The following is a 14652-nucleotide window of genomic DNA, read 5'->3' on the forward strand; positions in this document are numbered from 1 at the left end:
TAAAAGTGTTCCAATTTCTCTGGATCCTCACCAGCATATGTTTTTTTCCTAAGTCATTAATTTTAGCCATTCTGACCTGTGTGAGGTGATATCTCATTACGGTTTTGATTTGTATTTCCCTGATGATGAGGGATGTTGAGCATTTTTTCATGTGTCTTTTAACCATTTATACTTCTTCTCTGAACTGTGGAAACTATAGAACACGTATGAAAGAAATTGAAGAGGACACAAAGAAATGGAAAAGCATTCAATGCTCACGGATTGGAAGAACAAATATTGTTAAAATGTCTATACTACCTAAAGCAATCTACACATTCAACGCAATCTCTTTAAAATAACACCAATATTTTTCACAGAGCTAGAAAAAAACAATTCTAAAATTTGTATGAAACCAGAAAAGACCCTGAATGGCTGAAAGAATGTTAAAAAAAGAAAACCAAAGCTATAGGCATCACAATTCTGGAGTTCGAGCTTATTACAAAGCTGTAATCAAGACAGTGTGATACTGACACAAAAAAAGACACATAGCTCAATGGAACAGAATAGAGAACCTAGAAATAGACCCTCAACTGTATGGTTAACTATTCTTTGACAAAGCAGGAAAGAATATCCAATGGAAAAAAGTCTCTTCAACAAATGTTGCAAAAACTGGACAGTTACATGCAGAAGAATGAAAGTGGACCACTTTCTTACATCATACACAAAAATAAATTCAAAGTGGGTGAAAGACCTAAATGTGAGAGAGTAATTCATCAAAATCCTAGAGGAGAACATGGGCAACAAGCTCTTTGGCCTTGGCTGCAGCAATTTCTTACTAGACATATCTCTAGAGTCAGGGGAAACAAAGGAAAAAATGAACTATTGGGACTTTATCAATCTAAAAAACTTCTGCACAGCAAAGGAAACAACAAAACTAAAAGGCAAACCATGGAATGGGGGAAAATATTTGCAAATGATATATCAGATAAAGGGCTAGTGCAAAATCTTTAATAAAGTACTTCTATTTAGAAATCATATACATTTTCATAATTATTATTTGAATCATTGTTTCTCATACTGTGTCCCAAAAGATCTTGTGGTCTATTAGTTTGATTAAATAGAGAAGAATTCCTTCCATAGATTTTTAAAGTTCATGGTAATTTGAAAAGATTGTTCAATTTAACTCCAAAATTAGTGAGTGTGTCTTGATAAATGCCTAGGACACTCAGAAGTTGATAAGTAGAAAACAGGCACCATTTATTTTTTCGGTCGTCTTGTAGAGTAATGGTACTATTATTCAGAACTCTAATTTGTATGTATAATTACATATATCTATAATATATATATATATAAATTATATATATATATACTCTCTCACACATCTCTTTTAACACAAACTTCCACAGGATTGCATTTTTGCTCATTATCAAGAAGAGAACTACTAAATTAATGGAGGTTAATAAAACATTTCTTAGTGCTTTAGTCATATTTTTATAGCTAGAGGATGAAGAATTAATTTTTGTCCTTTTTTAATATAATCAGTTACATTTTAAAAAGGGCACATTTTCATTTTGGTATTTATGAATAAGTTATTTTAAAGAGAAGAAGATTATTTAGAACAATAACTCAGTGGGTGCCTTTAGAATTTTACAAGGCACAATGGATGCCCTTAAAATATAATGTAGAAGAGGGATGAGAAGAAAAGGCAGCAGATATTCAGCCCAAACTAACATGATAAATCAAGGCTTGTAAAAGTATAAAATGAATTGTTGCCTATATGTATGCTGGCAGTACGTCTAGTGTAGACACATAGTGAATGTTCCAAAAAGTTTTCACTTTCCAAATTACGTTTCAATGCATAATGCAAAAAGAAATAGTCATCAAAGTATTTTTTTAGCTGATGATATATAGTCACCTAAAATAATATGTAAATTTAGTATTAAATGAGTTCTCCAGGGGATATGTAGTAGGAGGTCATGGAAAATAGCTATGGATATATCTGAAATCATAGGTTATGTCTTTGGTTATTTTGAGTAAATGAAAATGTTGCTACATTTTGAATTTTAGTCCCTAAACTTGGAGTGGAAAAGAATGTACATGCACTGTATTCTTTTTGAAATAAAATTAAATCCTGAAGCCCTCCAAATTAAGATGAAAGAAAGCTTAATTTAAGTAAATATTTAAGGACTATTTCTACCCACTCGATCACTATCAAAATCCCTATGACCAAAACTGACAAAATTAGTTGAAGTTGAGACTCTGGCTAATTGTATGAAGCCTATTGGAAACTTTTGCATTGATTTAGTGATCTTGTGCTCAAGCAAAAACTTTGTTAGCAGTAACTACTTTTTTAACCCTACAGGGGTTAAACCCTACAGGGCAAGCCTCTCTACACTTGAGGACACCACAGTCTACTTCCATGGAATCAGTTAAAATCCACTCTTACCTGAGGGTTGGTGGATATGTTTATCCACTTTACCCTTGGATAACTATCTTCATCTTTTTAAAATGTTCTTAGGCAATCACACAGAGAAGCTTTAGTTACTTACTTGTTAAAAACAAAACAAAAAAGAGTGGGGGTATTTGGTATGTTCTTGAGGCAAAGGAAAAGATAACAAGACTTGGTTATTTTGTATCACAGGAAGGAAAATGTATTTTTACTGTATAGTTGTTTTCATATTTACTTCAGTGCTATCCAGACTTAGCTTTATATTAAAATAATTCAAGATATAAAAAATACATAATTAATGTTTGTTTACTAACCAAGTACTAACAGTGTGAAGTCCCATTATCCTCTTAGATAGAATTCCCTCTTTCCACAATATAGATAAGCACTATCCTGAGCTTGATGTTTATTATACATATGTATATATCTTTCAACATATGTATAGCTTTATGTGTTTTTAACTAACTGAATCTTAGAGAGAGAGAGTGTGTGTGCATGGGGCATGGGGGAAGAGGGGAGAGGACAAAGGGAGAGGGAAAAAGAGAATCTTATGCAGGCTTCACACCCAGCATGGAGCCTCACATGGAGCTCAATCTCACAACCCTGAGGTCATGACCTGAGCCAAAATGAAGAGTTGGAGGCTTAACTGACTGAGTCACCCAGGAGTCCCTGTTTTTAATTGAATCTTAATGGTAATATATGAACTATTCTGAAACTTGCTTATTTCTCTCAAAATGATGTATGTGAACTACATCTACCTTTACACATGTAGTACTATTTCATTCATTTTTATTGCTGTACATTATATGCTGTGGACTGAAATACCACCCCCCCCCTTCATAGGAAGCCCTAAAAACTAATTTGATTGTATTTGGAATTTGTCTGTATTTGGTCTTTAGGAGATAATGAAGGCTAAATGAGGTCATCTGATGGGATCCTGAATAAGACCAGTGGCCTTATAAGAAAAGGGAAACAAGATGTACCTTTTCCTCTCTATGTGAATGCATTAAGGAATGCATGTGTAGACATATGACAAGGCAGCCATCTGCAAGTCAGGAATACAGCCTTCATCAGCAACTAAATCATATAAAATCTTGATCTTGAATTTCTATTCTCCAGAAGTATAAGGAAATAAACTTCTGTCATTTAAGCCACACAACCTATGGTATTTTGTAATTACAGCCCAAGAAGACTAAATAATATATTGATATATATTATTTATCCTTCTTTATGTACACTAGAGTGGTTTTAATTCTTTTTCTAATTATGAGAATACAGTTACATGCCTCATCTCATTATGTTTAGATATGGGAAATTTCATGGGTATAAACAGAAATTTTTAAAAATGCTCAATTTTAAATTTATGAAATATTTTAAGTTTTTTTAATGATTCTATTGATTTACACTTCTACAAACAGCTAACCATAGGGTATAAATATTTTTGTTGCATGACTCCTTACAAAATCACATTGCTGTCAGAAACTTAGTTTTTGTCACCTTGATAGGTGTGGAATATTTTTTATTGTTGTTAGTACTTCTTTTTCTTATGGCTAATGTTATTATGCATTTTAAGTAGGTATTGTTCATTTACAGTGATATTTCTTCTATAAATATTTTTAAATCTTTACTTATTATATTAATATAAAGGACTCCTTTATATTAATCACTGTTAACTATTTTTCCTTATATTTGACATTTATTCATGTCTTGAGGACAGAGGTCCTCACTGACTTTGTCTCAGACTACCTTTCCAAGGATACTTGAATAATGGACAGCTTTAACAAATAGAGTGTCTCCCTCCAGAGTAGTGGCAAGCTTGTTTACTGCCTAGTACAGTAAAGATAATGTCTCCATCCAGAGGAGGGTTTGAGCAGACCTGCTACTAATCATAAAAGGTTTGGATTTTCTAATTCTAGAGTTCCTTGTCTATAATGTAGCCTATTGAAGTTTTTCTTTTGGAGCGCATTTGAAGAAAGTAAAAGAGTTAAGAAGGTATGTATTTAGAGAAAGTTTCACAAGCAGTAAGAACAACCAATATAAATGTCTTAAGAAGGAGCCTTAACTGATGTATTTGAGATATAGTAAGGAAACCAGAATGTCCAAAGCATACTGGGCAAGAAAGAGGGAAATAGAAGATAAGGTTAGACTGACCAGCAAGTTTGGTAGAAAGATTATACAACCTAAAGACCATTCTGAGAGTTTTGGCTTCTATTCTGGCTTCTATTCTGAAAAGACCACAGAAAGCATAGAGTTAATAGGACAACTTTGGCTGCCATGATAATGAAAGATTGTGGGATAACAGCTACAGCAGAAACAGAAATGATAAATAGGAGGTTATTACATGAATCCAAATGAGCAAAGGGTGGTGACTTGAAGCAGTAACTGTAGAAATGGAAAGAAATGAGCAAATTATACATCTTTTACAAAGTCATAGACAAGATTTCCTGCTGTAATGGATGTGGGAGTGAGAGCGAGCGACAAAAAAAGAAATATAAGATTACTTCCAAAATTTTGGCCTAAGCAACTAGAAGGGTGAATGATGTTGTTGCCATCAACCGAAGAAGGCTTGGGGATGAGTGGTCTAGGAACAAGGAAAAGATAACTGTTTTGTGAGTTAGGGTCAAGAGTCCAGTCTCAAAGATTATGATACTGAGATAGTAGACTTCTTTGTAGAGCAGGAAGTTAGGAGTTTGGGCAGAGGTATGGTTTCTGGGTATATATTCAGTAGTGTCAGCAAATAAAAGACATCTTAAGCTACTAAGTTAAATGAAGTTATCAAGGGAATAGGCTTAGTTGGAATATAATAGAAAATGTATAACTGAACCTGAGATTTTCCAGGAATTTGGAGACCCTCTAGGAATTTCATGAAAAAAAAAAAAAAAGGAAAACAAAACAAAAACAAGAAAGAGTAGTTAGTGAGATAGGAGAGAACAAGAGAGGCCATAGTAGAACTCAGCATGCTCCCTGAGTTATGGAGCTGGGGATGAATGTGAGAGAAAACTAAGGCAGCTGGAGTTTGAAGAACGTAGTGTATCATAGAGAAGAGAGCTCCACAGAAAGAGCACCTTGAACATCTGCAGAGCCCTCCCTCCATCAGGCTCAAGTATTTAGCATAGTACCAATCGCCAGATGCATGCAAGTAAATTATTTAAGACCAGGGAAATAACTACCTGAAAGAATTACAGGGAATGCTAAATGGCATCACATAGGGCTAGTAATAGTTCAGGTTACTACCAGCGAGACTGGAAAACTTCATAATTTCTGGGAAAAAAAAAAAAGTGTCAAAAACTTCCCAGGTTTCAGGAAGGAAATGAACTTAAAAATCCAAAAGCTCAGTTGATTCAGGAATGTCTGGGTGGCTCAGATGATTTAGCATGTGACTCTTGATTTTGGCTCAGGTCATGATCTCAATCCCTGTGTCAGGGAGTCTGCTTGAGATTATTTCCCTCTACCCATCACCCTGCTCTCTCTCTCTTTCAAATAAATAAATAAATAAATAAATAAATAAATAAATAAGCAAACAAACAAAATCTTAAAAAACACCTGAATTGATTCTAAAAGAAAACATTAAATATATCCTACCAAGATACATTGTTACCTTACTATCAAAAGTTAAGAGACTCACCATATACAAGAGGGCTCCTGTTAGATTATCAGATTTTTCTCAGCAGAAACCTTACAGGACAGAACAGAGTGGAGTGATATATTAAAAGTACTAAAAGGGAAAAACTGTGAACCAAGAATACTATTTTGGTAAAGCTTTCCTCCAAAAATGAAGCAGAAATTAAGATATTCTGCAAAAGTGAAAACTGAGGGAGTTCATCATTGCCAGACATCCCTTATAAGAGATACTAGTGGGAGTCCTTCAAGTTGAAATTGAAAGGACACTGAAAAGAAACACAAAATCATACAAAAATATAAAGCCTTCTGGCAAACATAAATATTTGTACAAAATACAATTCTATAGTTTTGCAATGGTGCATACATCACTTTTAACTCTAGTATAGGTTTCAAAAGACAAAAGCATGAAAATAGGGCAGCCCTGGTGGCTCGGCGGTTTAGTGCTGCCTTCAGCCTACAGCATGACCCTGGAGACCGGGATTGAGTCCCATGTTGGGCTCCATGCAAGGTCCCTACACGGTCCTTGAATGGAGCCTGCTTCTCCCTCTGCCTGTGTCTCTGCCCCTCTCTCTGTGTGTGTCTCTCATGAATAAATAAATGAAATCTTAAAAAAAAATAACTTTAGTTAGTCTTCCTTACGATGCCTTAAAAAAACCCAAAAACATGAAAATAACTACAAATCTATATTAATGAAAACATAACATAAAATACATAATTTGTGATATAAAACACAAAGTAGATAGAGGGAGAAGATGAAAACAAAAATATTTTTATACGAATTGAAGTAAAATGATCAGGACACTCAGGCTGAAAGTGAAATGATGGGAAAATATATTTCATGGTAACCAAAGAAAGCAAGGTGTCCATATTATAGCAAACAAATAATTTTTAAGTCGAAAACTCACAAGATACAAGGAAGGATATTAAATGATGATGAAAGAGTCAATTCAGCAGGAAGATATGACAATTTTAAATATATCTGCAGCTGACATTAAGTTCCCAAATATATGAAACAAACACTGAAAGAAGTGAGGAGAAAATGAACAGCAACACAATAATAGGAGGAGAAAGATCTCAAATCAACAACCCAACTTTACACTTCAAAGATCTAAGCAAAGAAAAGCAAAGTAAACCTAAAGTTATCAGAATAAAGTAAATAATAAAAGGTTAGAGCAGAATTAAACAGAGAATAGAAAAAAATATTTAAAAAATTAAAACTAAGAGTTGAGTTTTTTTTTTTAATTAACAAAATGAAGCCACGTTACAAAAAAATACTCAAGTCACTAGAATCAGAAATGAAAGCGGACACATTACAATGGATGTCATTGAAATAATAACATGATACCTATTAAGGATTGTAGATCAATAGAATGTATAAAGAAGCAATGGATAAATCCCTAGAAAAATACAACTTACAAAGACTGAATCAATAAGAAATAATAATTTTTAAAAATCTAAAGAAACCATCAAGTAAGGAGATTAAATCAATAAGCAAAAACCTGCCAGTGAAGATAAACTTACAACCAGCTAATTTCTTTAGAGAATTCTATGAAAAGTTTTAAAAAGAATTAACACCAATTCTTCTCAAATTCTTCTAAAAAATCAAAGAGGTGACAACACTTCTACATTCAGTCCACGAGGCCAGCATTTTTCTGATACCAAAGATAGAAACTACAAGAAAAAAAAATGTTATAGACCAATATCCCTGATATAGATGCAAAAATTCTCAACAAAATTCTTAAACAAAATTCAATAGTATATTAAAGTATTTTATATAATGACCAAGTGTCATCTATTCCTGGAATACAAGGAAGAAAGGAAGAAAGGAAGAAAAGAAAGAAAGAGAAAGAAAGAAAGAAAGAAGAAAGGAAGAAAGGAAAGAAAGAAAGAAAGAAAAAGAAAGAAAGAAAGAAAGAAAGAAAAGAAGGAAGGAAGGAAGGAAGGTAAAAAGAAGAAAGAAAGAAAGAAAGAAAGAAAGAAAGAAGAAAGAAAACATATGGTAGATAAGAGAGTGAGAGAAAGAACAAATCAACCCATATAATGCAATATCTTAACAGAATGGAGGAAAAAATTTACATGAGCTCTCAACTGATGCAGGAAAACATATTTGGCAAGATTCAACACTTTATATAGATAAAAACACTCCATAAACTAGGAATAACAGGAAACTCTCAATATAGTAGTAGTTAAATATGAAAAACTTAAAATTTAAACATTTGTAATTGAAATTTAGAAAGTTGTATCTCACAGGAAAATTCGTTGGCATTTATTTAAAATGTCAAACAAACACCTATTATATGTTCTAGTCATTCCACACTTATGTATTTACCAAAGAAAAAGAAAACAGGGACTCCTGGATGGCTCAGTTGGTTGAGCATCAGACTCTTGGTTTTGGCTCAGATTGTGATATCGCGGCAGTATGAGATTTACCTTTGTCCCGTGCTGCAGTTAGCACAGGGTTTGCTTCAGATTCTCTCCCTCTCCCTTCCACCCCAACTTCAATCAATCAATCATCAATCAATCATCAATCTTTAAAAAAACACATTTTCACACAAAAAATTGTACACAAATGCTAATAGTATTTGTAATGATCAAAAAGCTTGAAGTGACTCAAGAATAGATAGATTGTGATATTTTCTTACAATAGAGTACTAATCAACATTAAAAATGAGTGAGCTAGGGATCCCTGGGTGGCGCAGCGGTTTGGCGCCTGCCTTTGGCCCAGGGCGCGATCCTGGAGACCCGGGATTGAATCCCACATCGGGCTCCCGGTGCATGGAGCCTGCTTCTCCCTCTGCCTGTGTCTCTGCCCCTCTCTCTCTCTCACTGTGTGCCTATCATAAAAAAAAAAAAAGAAAAAAAAAAAGAAATGAGTGAGCTAAAAAATGAGGGAGCTATTTTTGTATGCCTTAACATGAATTGATTTCAAAATAATTATGTTGAGTGAAAGAAGATAAAATATTATATACATTATGATTATATTTATATAAACTTTCAGAAAATCCAAACTAATCTACAGTAACAAAAATGAGAGGAGTGGCTGCATAGGTATGGAGTAGTGGAGAGGGTGGAGATACAAAGGGGCAGGAGAGGAGGATGACCAGGTGTCATGAAAAAATGTTGTAGTGTGCCAAAAATGTACACCGAATTGTACTGATGGTCTCATGGCTATCTACAGGTGTTAAAGCTCATTTATTTGCATATTTTAAATGGTGTGTTTTTATATCAGTTATAACTCAATTAAAATAAATAAATAGGTATAGAGAAATACAAAAGGGCAATTATATACCTCTTTTTGAGGAATATTAGTGCAATGGTGAGCTAATAAAGAGCATAGCTATTGGGGTAATTGTGGAAAAGGAAGATTTTGTGAAGAAAGGAGAAATTCACTTTCTTTATACTAGAGGGAATTATACAGTAGAGCATGAAAAAAAAAATGAAAACAGGGAAAAGGCCAGTGGAGCGGACTGGAATGATATATTTGATAAGGAGAAAGGATATGGAATCTTCCATGCAGAGGACTTTAAATATGAGTCAGGGAGGTAGAATATATTATTAGAAAATCTCTTCTGAATGCATCTATTTTCTCAAAGAATTCATGAACAAGATTATTGGAAAAGAAGGAAGCTTGGGAGGAGTTACTGGGAATGGAGGATAAGAAAATGTGAAAGGGGAATGTTGAAGAGGAGTCAGTGGACTAGTGAAGTACAAGATGATTGCAAGGTAATATATTTTTTTTACTGATTTGATGTTTATCTTTATTTTTAAGTGGTACCTGTTGCTACAGTACTATGTTTTTCTCAAGCCACATTTTGCTCCACTGATGCATGATAAGAGTAGGGAAAGATTTTGATTTAATCAACACTTTGGGGGCACCTGGGTGGCTCAGTGGTTGAGCATCTGCCTTTGGCTCAGGTCCTGAGATCTAGTCCTGCATCAGGCTCCCCATGTGGAGCCTGCCTCTCACTCCATCCATGTATCTGCCTCTCTCTGTGTGTCTTTCATGAATCAGTAGATAAAATCTTTTTAAAATTTTTATCAACTCTTCGTTTTTAGCACGTGATACTTCACAGTGAGAGAAGGACAAAGGATTCCAAAGAAAGGCAAGAAGTGGTATCTAAGAGAAAATTATTGATGATAGAATGTAAATAATGCAAGCTGGGGAGCAGGGATACCAAGGGGTAAAGAGCAGTGAAAAGTTGGTCAGTACAAAGGCCATGGAGCTCCTGGTGGAGTTAAGGATGCTTGGAGGGAAGGTACAAGACGTAAACTAGAAGGGAAGGTTATTGAATGCATGAAGGGGAAATTATGGATGGTTTGTAACTATTATTGTATCTAGAAAAGAATCGTTTGCCTATTTGGATATCTCTTCGGTGAGTCCTCAGTTTTTCATTAGTCTCCAAGCCTTCTGGTTCCTCCCACAAGTGACCAATGATCTACTTCAAGTAATATGTCATTACACAATCATTCTACTCAAAAAATTGCTTTATTTCCTACAGTTTTCATCCAATTGCTTCCAAATTTACAGCTGCCACTTTAGAAAATTTGAGCAGTTGGTTATTTTCAAACTCACTCTCATAGTTCTATGATTCCTATCTTCTTTGCAAAGATTTATATTCCTTGTTCAAGACTAAAACCAACATGCTTTACTTTGAAGAATGATTCCTGCCCACCTCATTGCTCTTATTTTCTCATGACTCTTGACTCTCATTACTCTGTTCCATGTGCTAGTTTGTAAATATTCATCAGATGACATAAATGAGCATGCTTCTTAAGTTATTAAACAGTATTGTTAACTCAAGTGTATCTTTGGTCCCTAGAAGAACCTAATTCTAGTTGATACAAATAGACCTTAAATGATTGCTTGATAAGTGGCAGCATAACAGAAAAACTCTAGAAGCAAAATTAAAGTATTCTATGTGTTTCTAACTTCATAAGGTTTTGTTCTCTGTTTTTAGTTCAATCTGTTCTTCATCGTGATTTTGATTAAGGTTAATCATAAAGTACATTATAAGGATGTCAACTTGTCAACTGGCTAAATAGCAAAACACAACAATTTCCTTTTTTAGATGAAGTGTGGAGAATTATTCATTAATAAGAGGAATATAAAGTGAGAAGCATTTTATCACACTATTGTCACTCATTTATTTATTTAGAGTATACAGATCACTTTCCACATTCATATTTTGTGCTAAATCTCAAGAGTGATTACTTAGGGAACCAATAAATAATAATGTTTTCATGTAAGAGCAAACTGATTTGCCATTGTTCAGCATGGAGAAGCTTTGACACATCTTTTTGTTGTGATTATTTGAATGTTTATTTGGACATAATCTGAAAAAAAACGTAGTTGCATGCATTCACACATTTTTACAATTTGTTTTGGTGTTGATATGCTTCTTATTTGAATTTTATAGTAGTTCATATTCCTGATTACCTGTTTCACTTTTATTCTTTAGTGCCCTGTAGTATGTCCTCTCATCCATATATATTTTTCCCTCTCTTTTTCCTTCAAGTTCCTGAACTCTTCAAGACTCGTGCCCTTAATATTGTCATTAACCTCAGACATGGGACATTGTCAAAAATGCTTTCTAGAATGAAAACAATTTTATCATTTCATTAGAAAATGTGCAAGAATGTCTTGAAACTTTTCTTACTTTAATCTTCAATGCTATTTTATCTTTGGGGGGTTAATACTTTTTTTCAGGATGAAATTGAACAGATTTCCTCTACAAGGAATTTCAGTTTTAGCTGCTGACTATGTACTTAGGTTGATAATTCTCTATACCAGACAAAAAATATTAATCATAAAATCATTAAGAGGATATAAATATGCAAAATGGTAAGGATTTTTCAGAAGGCTTTGGGTATTATACCATTCTCTCTCTCTTTTCACCATTATTCTCTCTTCTTGTTGTGACTATCATTTCTGCTTACTGTTAAGAACTATCATGTTACTATCATGTCCTCACAAATGGAGCTGGTGAAAAGATGGCTTAACCTGCCCTTCACAGCAAGTCAAATGTATCCCAATTAAAAGATAGCTGCACCTGTTCTGTGTTCTAAATTTTGAGAGTTATTTGATATATTTCCTCAAAGACAACAAGAAAATTTAAAATGTTAAATTTTGTATAAGTGGAATCTGTAAGATGAGATATTTAAAAATAAAAATTCAATGAATTGGTACAAATTAAGAAGCTGGAAGTATCAATATAAATATAATATGTGCTATGTTGAGGAATATATCTAGTGCTCGGTAAAATCTCTTTTTTTTTTTTTTCAAAAAGCTATGTTGTTAAAGTATGCCAGAGGAGACTTTCAGATATTATAGTCACAGATTCATTTAATTTAAATGGAAAAAGCTTCACTTTAACCAGTCTAAATTAAAGCATGTTTCTTGGATTAAACAATATACCAGCTCATGTAAGGAAAATAACATTTATTGAATAATTATGCCAGGTTTTCAACATTCATAGCAATTCTACAATATTAGACACCCTCTAGCTAAGATTAATTCTGAGTTTTACTAACCCAACATCATCATGCTTACTACAGTGTTCTAGGTTTCTATAAAGTACTGATCCAGCAACCTATATCAAAATCCTCAGGGAATTCATGTTAAAATATGTATCCCTCAACCTTACCACAGCAAGCTGAATCATAATCTCTGGAGGTAGGGAATGTTTTAATAAGCCCCATGGGTGATTCTATATACTCAATGTCTAAATATCACTGCACCATAGCATGCTTCTGCAACATTACCTGATTTGGCATCCAATGAATAAAAGTTCTCAACTCTCGCTTGGTGAAAAGATCTTAAAAAATTAAGTCCTACACGTGATTTATTTTTAGGCTGAGTACCTTGGTCCTGCCAAAATCAATGGAATAATTGGAAAACTGAACTGAGAAAGACTATCCCCAGAGAAGCTAAGAGAGTGCAGCATAAATAAAATATCAGCTTGTTCAAGGTAGACTGTTCAAGTTTACTGATACACAGGACTCTCTTGTCAGGCATCACATTCAGTTACTAAAGTAGTTTCAATGGAGTCATCCATAAGTCACTGCTGATATCTAATGGAAAGAAACATGCTATGCAAGGGCCACCAGTCCATCTAGTCCCAGAAGTTAATTTTAATGACAATGCTCAGTCAGTCTGGTGTGAATCCAGCTGAAGTCCAGTGCCATAAACACATTGCAAGAGTACACACAAAAGCACAGTAAAAGGGGAAAAAAAAAGTTGATTTGGGGGAAGCAAGAGAAATAGACATGAGATGGCTCTGTCCTCCTTGAACTTAAGTTTTTTTTTTCATCCAGGTGATAAAAAATGTAAACAAAATCCAAGAAGAACACGGTTTTGTGATAAATGAATGCCAGATATAATCTCTTTTAGCTTTGTGCACAGAGACAACAGAACATTCAGGAAAAAAAAAATTGTCAAACCTGAAGCATAATGTAAGTAAGGTAGTAGGATTTTTTAAAGGGATACAATAAAAATGCATCCTCATTATAAAATTTCTATAACATATTCAAAAACACTAAAATAATAAATATTTTCCAGAATGTAGAAGCTTTTGCACAGAAGGACAATCATTGATGGCTATAATTATCCAGTAGGTCCAGAAACTCTATCAAGTAAAAACTAGAAGTAAAAACAAAGAAGCTATATACCAGAAAATGTACGAGTTTTTAAATTAGTTTTTAAAGATATTTATAGAATTTTATTTTATTGTAGTTTATTCTATCACTGTATTAGCTAGGTGATTGAAAGATCATCGTCTTTTATTTTCAATCTTTAAAAATTTCTAACCTCATTATGTTTTTTAAAAAATATTTTATTTATTCGTTCATGAGGGACACAAAGAGAAAGGCAGATATATAGGCAGAGGGAGAAGCAGGCTCCCTAAGGGGAGGCCAATGTGGAACTTGATCCCAGGACCCTGAGATCATGTCCTGAGCTGAAGGCAGATGCTCAACCCCTGAACCACCCAGGCGTCCCACACCTCATTATGTTTACATGACAAAAATAAATACTGTGATCTATGTTTAAATTACATAGACAAAATACAGGTGTTTTATATATGCACAAAATAATTGAGAAAACAGCAAGATAAGTGAAATCACATCTTTTCTTCAGTTGTAATCCCAGGCATCATCATTAATATAGAATACTTAACAAAAAGCTGGCTTTTAATCAGTGTTAGGGTTGTTTCCTGGGTGCAAAAAGAATCCAAGAATAAAGAGACCAAGAAAAATCTCTTTACTTGGTTTCATCCCAGCACATTATCACCTGGATACAGGGTCCTCTGGCAGAAAATGCTCAGTAAATATCAGTGAGATCAGATAATGAGTTAATAATATTTCATCATGATTCTGAAAAGAATCAAAATATTTTTTTCATCAATTTACAAAGTGAACTGGAAAGCAGCAAGAAAAATCCTACAACTTGAACTTCCTGCCATTATAACTACTTTTTACTTATAAAAATATACAAAGAATGAAAGAAGTACTGGGGAAAAGTAAGGTGATAACTGCCTGTGTCCTGGAAGAATAGTTTAAAAACAATCCTCTTTCCTTTTTAAAAGGGAAGAGAGAAGACAAAAATGTCT

This window comes from Canis lupus, chromosome 19 (assembly GCF_011100685.1).
Source record: "Canis lupus familiaris isolate Mischka breed German Shepherd chromosome 19, alternate assembly UU_Cfam_GSD_1.0, whole genome shotgun sequence".
Classification (NCBI taxonomy): Eukaryota; Metazoa; Chordata; class Mammalia; order Carnivora; family Canidae; genus Canis; species Canis lupus.